Source organism: Sus scrofa, chromosome 1 (assembly GCF_054392235.1).
Source record: "Sus scrofa isolate SSC_HxYL_T2T_F1_AM1 chromosome 1, Sscrofa_HxYL_maternal_Yorkshire_Landrace_v2.0, whole genome shotgun sequence".
In the NCBI taxonomy this organism is placed as follows: Eukaryota; Metazoa; Chordata; class Mammalia; order Artiodactyla; family Suidae; genus Sus; species Sus scrofa.
In genome coordinates, this window is record NC_139383.1 from 151,814,382 (window position 1) to 151,829,824 (window position 15,443).

Here is a 15,443-nt window from a genome sequence, read left to right on the forward strand (position 1 = left end):
CTCCGGCTTCCGCTCCCCGTGCTGGCCTCCGTCTCTCCGCCACAGTAGCTGGGTGAGGGCGACAACGGACACGCGCAAGCACGCCTCAGCAAGGGGCCCGGCTGCCCAAGGCACAGGGGCCGTGCCCCCCACCGCCCAGGGCCTGTGGGCAGCCTGGCTGCCACCTGTCCCTGGCCTCCCCCCTCTCACTGGGTGCCAGCATCCAAAGGGCCACACGAGTGGCCAGCACTGCCCCTTCGCTGGGGCGCCACAGCGCCACGCGGGCTGCCGCCGCCTCGCCACACCCTTCCCCCAGGAACCGCGCCTCCCTCAGGCTCCCTAAGGCCCTGCCCACCCGCACCCCTCCCAGCTTCAGAAGAGTCCACCCCAACCCCGAGTCCGATTCCGCCCCCAGGCCCACCCTGGGGCTCTCCCTCTCACCCCGATGGGAAAACACCCTCGCTCCGGCCACCGACACTGCCTGCCCACGCAGGGAGAGACACACGCGGCCCAGAGTGCTCTGCAGGAGCCTCACCTCAGGACCGCTGACGTGCCCCTGGGGGCAAGGTCTCCGCCCCGAGAGCGGCTCCGCGGGCCCTGGACCCGGGGCGCCCATGGGCACACCTGCACTCCACCCCTGCTATCCCCAGCACGCTCTCAGGACCCCGGGCAAAACACAGACCCTTCTGCTGGACCCTCCGGGACCCCAAGGGCCCTGGAGCCTGGGCGAGACCCCGCAGGGCCGCACCTCGCCCTGACCGCCAATGGCCAGGGGCGTCCCCTGCCGCCAGGCTGTGGGCTCGGGTCGCTCGCCCTTCACCCTCCAGGCCCGCCACACCAGGCCCCCTGGCGTGCGGGACCTGGGTCCCTCAGGCAGGTCTCCCCGGGGCACCCTGGGGACACCGGAGGCCTGCCTGCCCCAAACCCCGCCCCACGGCTGCCGCCTGTCCACCGGACACAACGCAACCCGCACAGACCGCCTGCCGCCGGGCGCCCGGAGCCTGCCACCAGTTGGGCGCTCGGGCCCCACGCAAGGCACACGCCACAGCCCCGCCGCCAGCACCGGAAGGCCCGCCGGGCCCCATGGGACCCTCTCCTTTGCGTGCCACACCCATGCACACCCAGGCCTCCCTAACTCCAGCACCAGCATCTCCACGGGAGACGCACTAGACCCTGGGCCCAGCGGGACCCTCGCACCGAAACTCACGCCCCTTCCGCCGCCACCTGCCCCCTTTCCTCCACAGCAGACTCCCTCCTTGCCACCAGCTCCCGCCCGGCACCAGCTCGGCTGGGCTCCAGTCCGCAGGCGTGGCTAGCTCTGCTGGGTATCAACCTCACACTGCCTCCCACTGCGCAACTCCCTGTCCTCCCTCCCCGGGAACACGGCCTCAGCCAGGGCAGGGGCGCCGCACGGCCTCAATGCCCAGCCCCGTGTGTGGACACCTTAGCGGCCCCGGGAGCTGGCCGCGGGCTCACACTTCTCTGCCCCGCCGGCACCCATGACCGGCCAGGGCACAGGCACCCAGCGCCCATTCACGTGCCCGGGACCCCTGCGTCCTGCCTTCCACGCGCCGCCCAAATCTCTGAGGATATCCCACATCATAGCCCAGGCCGCCCTGAAGGCACTGCCGCCCCGGGCACCCAACACTCCCCCTCACGGTGCTCTGCGCACACTGGCCCAGGACCTCTGGCCCTCCTGCACTTCTCTCGACCCCAGTCCGCGGCCGACTCGGCACCGCCCAGGGCCACCTGGCGCCCCACCGCCTCCACGTCTCTGGGAAATGCCGCAGGGGCTCCAGGGTTCTCGATGACCACCAAGGACTCTGCGAGGGAAAGGCACTGGCAGCCCCGCCGACCCCGTGAAGGCCCAGGCCAAGGCGTCCGACCCCGCCCAAACGGCCATCTCGGCAAGGCCCCCCGGCCGGCCTCCTCTCTCCCCACCAGAACCTGGGTCGGCAGTCCCGCCGAGGCCAAGGCCCCCGCTGCTCACCCGCAACCTACAGACAGCCTCTGCGCCCGACACCGCGGGCAGGACCCCGCGGAGGCCTCACGGAGGCAGCCGCAGGCCTGAGAGCCCAGCGGCGCTCACACACACCGCAGGCAGCCCACCCCACACTGGGCCTGCCACTCCCAAGGCTTTCCCGCCGGGCACCGGGGCCCCGGGGCCCCGGGGCTGCCCTCGAGGAGGCCAGCCCCAAGGCTCCTCTCCCCATGGCCCTCCGGGGCCACCGGAGGCCTGCCTGCCCCCACCTGCGCCCCAGGGCTGCACGCACCCAAGGGAGCCAAGGCAACGGGACCCTCCCCCGACGGCCCCTGTGGGAGCCACGTGCCGGACCTCAGTTTGCGATGAGGAGACGGTAGTGAGTTCTCACTCATTTTGTTCAGATTTTCCAAGGAATGCGTTTGTGGGTGTCATCATCGATCCGAGCACGGGCACACCCGCGGGACGGCCACCGCCACAGCCCCCACCGCCGGGACGGCCAGCCAGCTCCCTCCTGGCCGCGGCCCGCAGGCTCCCGAGCCCAACCGCGGGCAAGCAGGTCAGCTCCACCCCCGGGAGCAGAGGGTGCGGGTCCGGGCGCCACACACCGCCCCCCGGGGGCTACCTTGGCGCAGGCCACTGCCGCTTACCATCGCCTACCAGGTGGCCATCGATCCCGCCACCGGCCGCACGCCAACACGCCTCCCTCCGGCAGGAGGGACTGGCCTTCCCGGGGTCGCTCCCGACAGGCTCCGGCTTCCGCTCCCCGCGCTGGCCTCCGTTTCTCCGCCACAGCAGCTGGGTGAGGGCGACAACGGACACGCGCAAGCACGCCTCAGCAAGGGGCCAGGCTGCCCAAGGCACAGGGGCCGTGCCCCCCACCGCCCAGGGCCTGTGGGCAGCCTGGCTGCCACCTGTCCCTGGCCTCCCCCCTCTCACTGGGTGCCAGCAGCCAAAGGGCCACACGAGTGGCCAGCACTGCCCCTTCGCTGGGGCGCCACAGCGCCACGCGGGCTGCCGCCGCCTCGCCACACCCTTCCCCCAGGAACCGCGCCTCCCTCAGGCTCCCTAAGGCCCTGCCCACCCGCACCCCTCCCAGCTTCAGAAGAGTCCACCCCAACCCCGAGTCCGATTCCGCCCCCAGGCCCACCCTGGGGCTCTCCCTCTCACCCCGATGGGAAAACACCCTCGCTCCGGCCACCGACACTGCCTGCCCACGCAGGGAGAGACACACGCGGCCCAGAGTGCTCTGCAGGAGCCTCACCTCAGGACCGCTGACGTGCCCCTGGGGGCAAGGTCTCCGCCCCGAGAGCGGCTCCGCGGGCCCTGGACCCGGGGCGCCCATGGGCACACCTGCACTCCACCCCTGCTATCCCCAGCACGCTCTCAGGACCCCGGGCAAAACACAGACCCTTCTGCTGGACCCTCCGGGACCCCAAGGGCCCTGGAGCCTGGGCGAGACCCCGCAGGGCCGCACCTCGCCCTGACCGCCAATGGCCAGGGGCGTCCCCTGCCGCCAGGCTGTGGGCTCGGGTCGCTCGCCCTTCACCCTCCAGGCCCGCCACACCAGGCCCCCTGGCGCGCGGGCCCTGGGTCCCTCAGGCAGGTCTCCCCGGGGCACTCTAGGGACACCGGAGGCCTGCCTGCCCCAAACCCCGCCCCACGGCTGCCGCCTGTCCACCGGACACAACGCAACCCGCACAGACCGCCTGCCGCCGGGCGCCCGGAGCCTGCCACCAGTTGGGCGCTCGGGCCCCACGCAAGGCACACGCCACAGCCCCGCCGCCAGCACCGGAAGGCCCGCCGGGCCCCATGGGACCCTCTCCTTTGCGTGCCACACCCATGCACACCCAGGCCTCCCTAACTCCAGCACCAGCATCTCCACGGGAGACGCACTAGACCCTGGGCCCAGCGGGACCCTCGCACCGAAACTCACGCCCCTTCCGCCGCCACCTGCCCCCTTTCCTCCACAGCAGACTCCCTCCTTGCCACCAGCTCCCGCCCGGCACCAGCTCGGCTGGGCTCCAGTCCGCAGGCGTGGCTAGCTCTGCTGGGTATCAACCTCACACTGCCTCCCACTGCGCAACTCCCTGTCCTCCCTCCCCGGGAACACGGCCTCAGCCAGGGCAGGGGCGCCGCACGGCCTCAATGCCCAGCCCCGTGTGTGGACACCTTAGCGGCCCCGGGAGCTGGCCGCGGGCTCACACTTCTCTGCCCCGCCGGCACCCATGACCGGCCAGGGCACAGGCACCCAGCGCCCATTCACGTGCCCGGGACCCCTGCGTCCTGCCTTCCACGCGCCGCCCAAATCTCTGAGGATATCCCACATCATAGCCCAGGCCGCCCTGAAGGCACTGCCGCCCCGGGCACCCAACACTCCCCCTCACGGTGCTCTGCGCACACTGGCCCAGGACCTCTGGCCCTCCTGCACTTCTCTCGACCCCAGTCCGCGGCCGACTCGGCACCGCCCAGGGCCACCTGGCGCCCCACCGCCTCCACGTCTCTGGGAAATGCCGCAGGGGCTCCAGGGTTCTCGATGACCACCAAGGACTCTGCGAGGGAAAGGCACTGGCAGCCCCGCCGACCCCGTGAAGGCCCAGGCCAAGGCGTCCGACCCCGCCCAAACGGCCATCTCGGCAAGGCCCCCCGGCCGGCCTCCTCTCTCCCCACCAGAACCTGGGTCGGCAGTCCCGCCGAGGCCAAGGCCCCCGCTGCTCACCCGCAACCTACAGACAGCCTCTGCGCCCGACACCGCGGGCAGGACCCCGCGGAGGCCTCACGGAGGCAGCCGCAGGCCTGAGAGCCCAGCGGCGCTCACACACACCGCAGGCAGCCCACCCCACACTGGGCCTGCCACTCCCAAGGCTTTCCCGCCGGGCACCGGGGCCCCGGGGCCCCGGGGCTGCCCTCGAGGAGGCCAGCCCCAAGGCTCCTCTCCCCATGGCCCTCCGGGGCCACCGGAGGCCTGCCTGCCCCCACCTGCGCCCCAGGGCTGCACGCACCCAAGGGAGCCAAGGCAACGGGACCCTCCCCCGACGTCCCCTGTGGGAGCCACGTGCCGGACCTCAGTTTGCGATGAGGAGACGGTAGTGAGTTCTCACTCATTTTGTTCAGATTTTCCAAGGAATGCGTTTGTGGGTGTCATCATCGATCCGAGCACGGGCACACCCGCGGGACGGCCACCGCCACAGCCCCCACCGCCGGGACGGCCAGCCAGCTCCCTCCTGGCCGCGGCCCGCAGGCTCCCGAGCCCAACCGCGGGCAAGCAGGTCAGCTCCACCCCCGGGAGCAGAGGGTGCGGGTCCGGGCGCCACACACCGCCCCCCGGGGGCTACCTTGGCGCAGGCCACTGCCGCTTACCATCGCCTACCAGGTGGCCATCGATCCCGCCACCGGCCGCACGCCAACACGCCTCCCTCCGGCAGGAGGGACTGGCCTTCCCGGGGTCGCTCCCGACAGGCTCCGGCTTCCGCTCCCCGCGCTGGCCTCCGTCTCTCCGCCACAGCAGCTGGGTGAGGGCGACAACGGACACGCGCAAGCACGCCTCAGCAAGGGGCCAGGCTGCCCAAGGCACAGGGGCCGTGCCCCCCACCGCCCAGGGCCTGTGGGCAGCCTGGCTGCCACCTGTCCCTGGCCTCCCCCCTCTCACTGGGTGCCAGCAGCCAAAGGGCCACACGAGTGGCCAGCACTGCCCCTTCGCTGGGGCGCCACAGCGCCACGCGGGCTGCCGCCGCCTCGCCACACCCTTCCCCCAGGAACCGCGCCTCCCTCAGGCTCCCTAAGGCCCTGCCCACCCGCACCCCTCCCAGCTTCAGAAGAGTCCACCCCAACCCCGAGTCCGATTCCGCCCCCAGGCCCACCCTGGGGCTCTCCCTCTCACCCCGATGGGAAAACACCCTCGCTCCGGCCACCGACACTGCCTGCCCACGCAGGGAGAGACACACGCGGCCCAGAGTGCTCTGCAGGAGCCTCACCTCAGGACCGCTGACGTGCCCCTGGGGGCAAGGTCTCCGCCCCGAGAGCGGCTCCGCGGGCCCTGGACCCGGGGCGCCCATGGGCACACCTGCACTCCACCCCTGCTATCCCCAGCACGCTCTCAGGACCCCGGGCAAAACACAGACCCTTCTGCTGGACCCTCCGGGACCCCAAGGGCCCTGGAGCCTGGGCGAGACCCCGCAGGGCCGCACCTCGCCCTGACCGCCAATGGCCAGGGGCGTCCCCTGCCGCCAGGCTGTGGGCTCGGGTCGCTCGCCCTTCACCCTCCAGGCCCGCCACACCAGGCCCCCTGGCGCGCGGGCCCTGGGTCCCTCAGGCAGGTCTCCCCGGGGCACTCTAGGGACACCGGAGGCCTGCCTGCCCCAAACCCCGCCCCACGGCTGCCGCCTGTCCACCGGACACAACGCAACCCGCACAGACCGCCTGCCGCCGGGCGCCCGGAGCCTGCCACCAGTTGGGCGCTCGGGCCCCACGCAAGGCACACGCCACAGCCCCGCCGCCAGCACCGGAAGGCCCGCCGGGCCCCATGGGACCCTCTCCTTTGCGTGCCACACCCATGCACACCCAGGCCTCCCTACCTCCAGCACCAGCATCTCCACGGGAGACGCACTAGACCCTGGGCCCAGCGGGACCCTCGCACCGAAACTCACGCCCCTTCCGCCGCCACCTGCCCCCTTTCCTCCACAGCAGACTCCCTCCTTGCCACCAGCTCCCGCCCGGCACCAGCTCGGCTGGGCTCCAGTCCGCAGGCGTGGCTAGCTCTGCTGGGTATCAACCTCACACTGCCTCCCACTGCGCAACTCCCTGTCCTCCCTCCCCGGGAACACGGCCTCAGCCAGGGCAGGGGCGCCGCACGGCCTCAATGCCCAGCCCCGTGTGTGGACACCTTAGCGGCCCCGGGAGCTGGCCGCGGGCTCACACTTCTCTGCCCCGCCGGCACCCATGACCGGCCAGGGCACAGGCACCCAGCTCCCATTCACGTGCCCGGGACCCCTCCGTCCTGCCTTCCACGCGCCGCCCAAATCTCTGAGGATATCCCACATCATAGCCCAGGCCGCCCTGAAGGCACTGCCGCCCCGGGCACCCAACACTCCCCCTCACGGTGCTCTGCGCACACTGGCCCAGGACCTCTGGCCCTCCTGCACTTCTCTCGACCCCAGTCCGCGGCCGACTCGGCACCGCCCAGGGCCACCTGGCGCCCCACCGCCTCCACGTCTCTGGGAAATGCCGCAGGGGCTCCAGGGTTCTCGATGACCACCAAGGACTCTGCGAGGGAAAGGCACTGGCAGCCCCGCCGACCCCGTGAAGGCCCAGGCCAAGGCGTCCGACCCCGCCCAAACGGCCATCTCGGCAAGGCCCCCCGGCCGGCCTCCTCTCTCCCCACCAGAACCTGGGTCGGCAGTCCCGCCGAGGCCAAGGCCCCCGCTGCTCACCCGCAACCTACAGACAGCCTCTGCGCCCGACACCGCGGGCAGGACCCCGCGGAGGCCTCACGGAGGCAGCCGCAGGCCTGAGAGCCCAGCGGCGCTCACACACACCGCAGGCAGCCCACCCCACACTGGGCCTGCCACTCCCAAGGCTTTCCCGCCGGGCACCGGGGCCCCGGGGCCCCGGGGCTGCCCTCGAGGAGGCCAGCCCCAAGGCTCCTCTCCCCATGGCCCTCCGGGGCCACCGGAGGCCTGCCTGCCCCCACCTGCGCCCCAGGGCTGCACGCACCCAAGGGAGCCAAGGCAACGGGACCCTCCCCCGACGTCCCCTGTGGGAGCCACGTGCCGGACCTCAGTTTGCGATGAGGAGACGGTAGTGAGTTCTCACTCATTTTGTTCAGATTTTCCAAGGAATGCGTTTGTGGGTGTCATCATCGATCCGAGCACGGGCACACCCGCGGGACGGCCACCGCCACAGCCCCCACCGCCGGGACGGCCAGCCAGCTCCCTCCTGGCCGCGGCCCGCAGGCTCCCGAGCCCAACCGCGGGCAAGCAGGTCAGCTCCACCCCCGGGAGCAGAGGGTGCGGGTCCGGGCGCCACACACCGCCCCCCGGGGGCTACCTTGGCGCAGGCCACTGCCGCTTACCATCGCCTACCAGGTGGCCATCGATCCCGCCACCGGCCGCACGCCAACACGCCTCCCTCCGGCAGGAGGGACTGGCCTTCCCGGGGTCGCTCCCGACAGGCTCCGGCTTCCGCTCCCCGCGCTGGCCTCCGTCTCTCCGCCACAGCAGCTGGGTGAGGGCGACAACGGACACGCGCAAGCACGCCTCAGCAAGGGGCCAGGCTGCCCAAGGCACAGGGGCCGGGCCCCCCACCGCCCAGGGCCTGTGGGCAGCCTGGCTGCCACCTGTCCCTGGCCTCCCCCCTCTCACTGGGTGCCAGCAGCCAAAGGGCCACACGAGTGGCCAGCACTGCCCCTTCGCTGGGGCGCCACAGCGCCACGCGGGCTGCCGCCGCCTCGCCACACCCTTCCCCCAGGAACCGCGCCTCCCTCAGGCTCCCTAAGGCCCTGCCCACCCGCACCCCTCCCAGCTTCAGAAGAGTCCACCCCAACCCCGAGTCCGATTCCGCCCCCAGGCCCACCCTGGGGCTCTCCCTCTCACCCCGATGGGAAAACACCCTCGCTCCGGCCACCGACACTGCCTGCCCACGCAGGGAGAGACACACGCGGCCCAGAGTGCTCTGCAGGAGCCTCACCTCAGGACCGCTGACGTGCCCCTGGGGGCAAGGTCTCCGCCCCGAGAGCGGCTCCGCGGGCCCTGGACCCGGGGCGCCCATGGGCACACCTGCACTCCACCCCTGCTATCCCCAGCACGCTCTCAGGACCCCGGGCAAAACACAGACCCTTCTGCTGGACCCTCCGGGACCCCAAGGGCCCTGGAGCCTGGGCGAGACCCCGCAGGGCCGCACCTCGCCCTGACCGCCAATGGCCAGGGGCGTCCCCTGCCGCCAGGCTGTGGGCTCGGGTCGCTCGCCCTTCACCCTCCAGGCCCGCCACACCAGGCCCCCTGGCGCGCGGGACCTGGGTCCCTCAGGCAGGTCTCCCCGGGGCACTCTAGGGACACCGGAGGCCTGCCTGCCCCAAACCCCGCCCCACGGCTGCCGCCTGTCCACCGGACACAACGCAACCCGCACAGACCGCCTGCCGCCGGGCGCCCGGAGCCTGCCACCAGTTGGGCGCTCGGGCCCCACGCAAGGCACACGCCACAGCCCCGCCGCCAGCACCGGAAGGCCCGCCGGGCCCCATGGGACCCTCTCCTTTGCGTGCCACACCCATGCACACCCAGGCCTCCCTACCTCCAGCACCAGCATCTCCACGGGAGACGCACTAGACCCTGGGCCCAGCGGGACCCTCGCACCGAAACTCACGCCCCTTCCGCCGCCACCTGCCCCCTTTCCTCCACAGCAGACTCCCTCCTTGCCACCAGCTCCCGCCCGGCACCAGCTCGGCTGGGCTCCAGTCCGCAGGCGTGGCTAGCTCTGCTGGGTATCAACCTCACACTGCCTCCCACTGCGCAACTCCCTGTCCTCCCTCCCCGGGAACACGGCCTCAGCCAGGGCAGGGGCGCCGCACGGCCTCAATGCCCAGCCCCGTGTGTGGACACCTTAGCGGCCCCGGGAGCTGGCCGCGGGCTCACACTTCTCTGCCCCGCCGGCACCCATGACCGGCCAGGGCACAGGCACCCAGCTCCCATTCACGTGCCCGGGACCCCTCCGTCCTGCCTTCCACGCGCCGCCCAAATCTCTGAGGATATCCCACATCATAGCCCAGGCCGCCCTGAAGGCACTGCCGCCCCGGGCACCCAACACTCCCCCTCACGGTGCTCTGCGCACACTGGCCCAGGACCTCTGGACCTCCTGCACTTCTCTCGACCCCAGTCCGCGGCCGACTCGGCACCGCCCAGGGCCACCTGGCGCCCCACCGCCTCCACGTCTCTGGGAAATGCCGCAGGGGCTCCAGGGTTCTCGATGACCACCAAGGACTCTGCGAGGGAAAGGCACTGGCAGCCCCGCCGACCCCGTGAAGGCCCAGGCCAAGGCGTCCGACCCCGCCCAAACGGCCATCTCGGCAAGGCCCCCCGGCCGGCCTCCTCTCTCCCCACCAGAACCTGGGTCGGCAGTCCCGCCGAGGCCAAGGCCCCCGCTGCTCACCCGCAACCTACAGACAGCCTCTGCGCCCGACACCGCGGGCAGGACCCCGCGGAGGCCTCACGGAGGCAGCCGCAGGCCTGAGAGCCCAGCGGCGCTCACACACACCGCAGGCAGCCCACCCCACACTGGGCCTGCCACTCCCAAGGCTTTCCCGCCGGGCACCGGGGCCCCGGGGCCCCGGGGCTGCCCTCGAGGAGGCCAGCCCCAAGGCTCCTCTCCCCATGGCCCTCCGGGGCCACCGGAGGCCTGCCTGCCCCCACCTGCGCCCCAGGGCTGCACGCACCCAAGGGAGCCAAGGCAACGGGACCCTCCCCCGACGTCCCCTGTGGGAGCCACGTGCCGGACCTCAGTTTGCGATGAGGAGACGGTAGTGAGTTCTCACTCATTTTGTTCAGATTTTCCAAGGAATGCGTTTGTGGGTGTCATCATCGATCCGAGCACGGGCACACCCGCGGGACGGCCACCGCCACAGCCCCCACCGCCGGGACGGCCAGCCAGCTCCCTCCTGGCCGCGGCCCGCAGGCTCCCGAGCCCAACCGCGGGCAAGCAGGTCAGCTCCACCCCCGGGAGCAGAGGGTGCGGGTCCGGGCGCCACACACCGCCCCCCGGGGGCTACCTTGGCGCAGGCCACTGCCGCTTACCATCGCCTACCAGGTGGCCATCGATCCCGCCACCGGCCGCACGCCAACACGCCTCCCTCCGGCAGGAGGGACTGGCCTTCCCGGGGTCGCTCCCGACAGGCTCCGGCTTCCGCTCCCCGCGCTGGCCTCCGTCTCTCCGCCACAGCAGCTGGGTGAGGGCGACAACGGACACGCGCAAGCACGCCTCAGCAAGGGGCCAGGCTGCCCAAGGCACAGGGGCCGGGCCCCCCACCGCCCAGGGCCTGTGGGCAGCCTGGCTGCCACCTGTCCCTGGCCTCCCCCCTCTCACTGGGTGCCAGCAGCCAAAGGGCCACACGAGTGGCCAGCACTGCCCCTTCGCTGGGGCGCCACAGCGCCACGCGGGCTGCCGCCGCCTCGCCACACCCTTCCCCCAGGAACCGCGCCTCCCTCAGGCTCCCTAAGGCCCTGCCCACCCGCACCCCTCCCAGCTTCAGAAGAGTCCACCCCAACCCCGAGTCCGATTCCGCCCCCAGGCCCACCCTGGGGCTCTCCCTCTCACCCCGATGGGAAAACACCCTCGCTCCGGCCACCGACACTGCCTGCCCACGCAGGGAGAGACACACGCGGCCCAGAGTGCTCTGCAGGAGCCTCACCTCAGGACCGCTGACGTGCCCCTGGGGGCAAGGTCTCCGCCCCGAGAGCGGCTCCGCGGGCCCTGGACCCGGGGCGCCCATGGGCACACCTGCACTCCACCCCTGCTATCCCCAGCACGCTCTCAGGACCCCGGGCAAAACACAGACCCTTCTGCTGGACCCTCCGGGACCCCAAGGGCCCTGGAGCCTGGGCGAGACCCCGCAGGGCCGCACCTCGCCCTGACCGCCAATGGCCAGGGGCGTCCCCTGCCGCCAGGCTGTGGGCTCGGGTCGCTCGCCCTTCACCCTCCAGGCCCGCCACACCAGGCCCCCTGGCGCGCGGGACCTGGGTCCCTCAGGCAGGTCTCCCCGGGGCACTCTAGGGACACCGGAGGCCTGCCTGCCCCAAACCCCGCCCCACGGCTGCCGCCTGTCCACCGGACACAACGCAACCCGCACAGACCGCCTGCCGCCGGGCGCCCGGAGCCTGCCACCAGTTGGGCGCTCGGGCCCCACGCAAGGCACACGCCACAGCCCCGCCGCCAGCACCGGAAGGCCCGCCGGGCCCCATGGGACCCTCTCCTTTGCGTGCCACACCCATGCACACCCAGGCCTCCCTACCTCCAGCACCAGCATCTCCACGGGAGACGCACTAGACCCTGGGCCCAGCGGGACCCTCGCACCGAAACTCACGCCCCTTCCGCCGCCACCTGCCCCCTTTCCTCCACAGCAGACTCCCTCCTTGCCACCAGCTCCCGCCCGGCACCAGCTCGGCTGGGCTCCAGTCCGCAGGCGTGGCTAGCTCTGCTGGGTATCAACCTCACACTGCCTCCCACTGCGCAACTCCCTGTCCTCCCTCCCCGGGAACACGGCCTCAGCCAGGGCAGGGGCGCCGCACGGCCTCAATGCCCAGCCCCGTGTGTGGACACCTTAGCGGCCCCGGGAGCTGGCCGCGGGCTCACACTTCTCTGCCCCGCCGGCACCCATGACCGGCCAGGGCACAGGCACCCAGCTCCCATTCACGTGCCCGGGACCCCTCCGTCCTGCCTTCCACGCGCCGCCCAAATCTCTGAGGATATCCCACATCATAGCCCAGGCCGCCCTGAAGGCACTGCCGCCCCGGGCACCCAACACTCCCCCTCACGGTGCTCTGCGCACACTGGCCCAGGACCTCTGGACCTCCTGCACTTCTCTCGACCCCAGTCCGCGGCCGACTCGGCACCGCCCAGGGCCACCTGGCGCCCCACCGCCTCCACGTCTCTGGGAAATGCCGCAGGGGCTCCAGGGTTCTCGATGACCACCAAGGACTCTGCGAGGGAAAGGCACTGGCAGCCCCGCCGACCCCGTGAAGGCCCAGGCCAAGGCGTCCGACCCCGCCCAAACGGCCATCTCGGCAAGGCCCCCCGGCCGGCCTCCTCTCTCCCCACCAGAACCTGGGTCGGCAGTCCCGCCGAGGCCAAGGCCCCCGCTGCTCACCCGCAACCTACAGACAGCCTCTGCGCCCGACACCGCGGGCAGGACCCCGCGGAGGCCTCACGGAGGCAGCCGCAGGCCTGAGAGCCCAGCGGCGCTCACACACACCGCAGGCAGCCCACCCCACACTGGGCCTGCCACTCCCAAGGCTTTCCCGCCGGGCACCGGGGCCCCGGGGCCCCGGGGCTGCCCTCGAGGAGGCCAGCCCCAAGGCTCCTCTCCCCATGGCCCTCCGCGGCCACCGGAGGCCTGCCTGCCCCCACCTGCGCCCCAGGGCTGCACGCACCCAAGGGAGCCAAGGCAACGGGACCCTCCCCCGACGTCCCCTGTGGGAGCCACGTGCCGGACCTCAGTTTGCGATGAGGAGACGGTAGTGAGTTCTCACTCATTTTGTTCAGATTTTCCAAGGAATGCGTTTGTGGGTGTCATCATCGATCCGAGCACGGGCACACCCGCGGGACGGCCACCGCCACAGCCCCCACCGCCGGGACGGCCAGCCAGCTCCCTCCTGGCCGCGGCCCGCAGGCTCCCGAGCCCAACCGCGGGCAAGCAGGTCAGCTCCACCCCCGGGAGCAGAGGGTGCGGGTCCGGGCGCCACACACCGCCCCCCGGGGGCTATCTTGGCGCAGGCCACTGCCGCTTACCATCGCCTACCAGGTGGCCATCGATCCCGCCACCGGCCGCACGCCAACACGCCTCCCTCCGGCAGGAGGGACTGGCCTTCCCGGGGTCGCTCCCGACAGGCTCCGGCTTCCGCTCCCCGTGCTGGCCTCCGTCTCTCCGCCACAGTAGCTGGGTGAGGGCGACAACGGACACGCGCAAGCACGCCTCAGCAAGGGGCCCGGCTGCCCAAGGCACAGGGGCCGTGCCCCCCACCGCCCAGGGCCTGTGGGCAGCCTGGCTGCCACCTGTCCCTGGCCTCCCCCCTCTCACTGGGTGCCAGCAGCCAAAGGGCCACACGAGTGGCCAGCACTGCCCCTTCGCTGGGGCGCCACAGCGCCACGCGGGCTGCCGCCGCCTCGCCACACCCTTCCCCCAGGAACCGCGCCTCCCTCAGGCTCCCTAAGGCCCTGCCCACCCGCACCCCTCCCAGCTTCAGAAGAGTCCACCCCAACCCCGAGTCCGATTCCGCCCCCAGGCCCACCCTGGGGCTCTCCCTCTCACCCCGATGGGAAAACACCCTCGCTCCGGCCACCGACACTGCCTGCCCACGCAGGGAGAGACACACGCGGCCCAGAGTGCTCTGCAGGAGCCTCACCTCAGGACCGCTGACGTGCCCCTGGGGGCAAGGTCTCCGCCCCGAGAGCGGCTCCGCGGGCCCTGGACCCGGGGCGCCCATGGGCACACCTGCACTCCACCCCTGCTATCCCCAGCACGCTCTCAGGACCCCGGGCAAAACACAGACCCTTCTGCTGGACCCTCCGGGACCCCAAGGGCCCTGGAGCCTGGGCGAGACCCCGCAGGGCCGCACCTCGCCCTGACCGCCAATGGCCAGGGGCGTCCCCTGCCGCCAGGCTGTGGGCTCGGGTCGCTCGCCCTTCACCCTCCAGGCCCGCCACACCAGGCCCCCTGGCGCGCGGGACCTGGGTCCCTCAGGCAGGTCTCCCCGGGGCACCCTGGGGACACCGGAGGCCTGCCTGCCCCAAACCCCGCCCCACGGCTGCCGCCTGTCCACCGGACACAACGCAACCCGCACAGACCGCCTGCCGCCGGGCGCCCGGAGCCTGCCACCAGTTGGGCGCTCGGGCCCCACGCAAGGCACACGCCACAGCCCCGCCGCCAGCACCGGAAGGCCCGCCGGGCCCCATGGGACCCTCTCCTTTGCGTGCCACACCCATGCACACCCAGGCCTCCCTAACTCCAGCACCAGCATCTCCACGGGAGACGCACTAGACCCTGGGCCCAGCGGGACCCTCGCACCGAAACTCACGCCCCTTCCGCCGCCACCTGCCCCCTTTCCTCCACAGCAGACTCCCTCCTTGCCACCAGCTCCCGCCCGGCACCAGCTCGGCTGGGCTCCAGTCCGCAGGCGTGGCTAGCTCTGCTGGGTATCAACCTCACACTGCCTCCCACTGCGCAACTCCCTGTCCTCCCTCCCCGGGAACACGGCCTCAGCCAGGGCAGGGGCGCCGCACGGCCTCAATGCCCAGCCCCGTGTGTGGACACCTTAGCGGCCCCGGGAGCTGGCCGCGGGCTCACACTTCTCTGCCCCGCCGGCACCCATGACCGGCCAGGGCACAGGCACCCAGCTCCCATTCACGTGCCCGGGACCCCTCCGTCCTGCCTTCCACGCGCCGCCCAAATCTCTGAGGATATCCCACATCATAGCCCAGGCCGCCCTGAAGGCACTGCCGCCCCGGGCACCCAACACTCCCCCTCACGGTGCTCTGCGCACACTGGCCCAGGACCTCTGGCCCTCCTGCACTTCTCTCGACCCCAGTCCGCGGCCGACTCGGCACCGCCCAGGGCCACCTGGCGCCCCACCGCCTCCACGTCTCTGGGAAATGCCGCAGGGGCTCCAGGGTTCTCGATGACCACCAAGGACTCTGCGAGGGAAAGGCACTGGCAGCCCCGCCGACCCCGTGAAGGCCCAGGCCAAGGCGTCCGACCCCGCCCAAACGGCCATCTCGGCAAGGC

At 72.3% G+C, this 15,443-nt stretch overlaps 5 non-coding genes across 5 annotated transcripts; all 5 read right to left on the reverse strand.

Moving 5' to 3' along the window:
- Window positions 1–2,310: 2,310 nt before the first annotated feature.
- LOC146406598 (small nucleolar RNA SNORD116) lies at window positions 2,311–2,404 on the reverse strand. Its single transcript, XR_014833561.1, has one exon. It is a non-coding gene; the product is annotated as a small nucleolar RNA SNORD116 (small nucleolar RNA).
- Window positions 2,405–5,020: 2,616 nt separating this feature from the next.
- LOC146406599 (small nucleolar RNA SNORD116) lies at window positions 5,021–5,114 on the reverse strand. Its single transcript, XR_014833562.1, has one exon. It is a non-coding gene; the product is annotated as a small nucleolar RNA SNORD116 (small nucleolar RNA).
- Window positions 5,115–7,730: 2,616 nt separating this feature from the next.
- Window positions 7,731–7,824, reverse strand: LOC146406600 (small nucleolar RNA SNORD116). Its single transcript, XR_014833563.1, has one exon. It is a non-coding gene; the product is annotated as a small nucleolar RNA SNORD116 (small nucleolar RNA).
- A 2,616-nt stretch (window positions 7,825–10,440) lies between these two features.
- On the reverse strand, window positions 10,441–10,534 carry LOC146406601 (small nucleolar RNA SNORD116). The gene has a single exon (XR_014833564.1). It is a non-coding gene; the product is annotated as a small nucleolar RNA SNORD116 (small nucleolar RNA).
- Window positions 10,535–13,150: 2,616 nt separating this feature from the next.
- Window positions 13,151–13,244, reverse strand: LOC146406602 (small nucleolar RNA SNORD116). Its single transcript, XR_014833572.1, has one exon. It is a non-coding gene; the product is annotated as a small nucleolar RNA SNORD116 (small nucleolar RNA).
- Window positions 13,245–15,443: the final 2,199 nt, after the last annotated feature.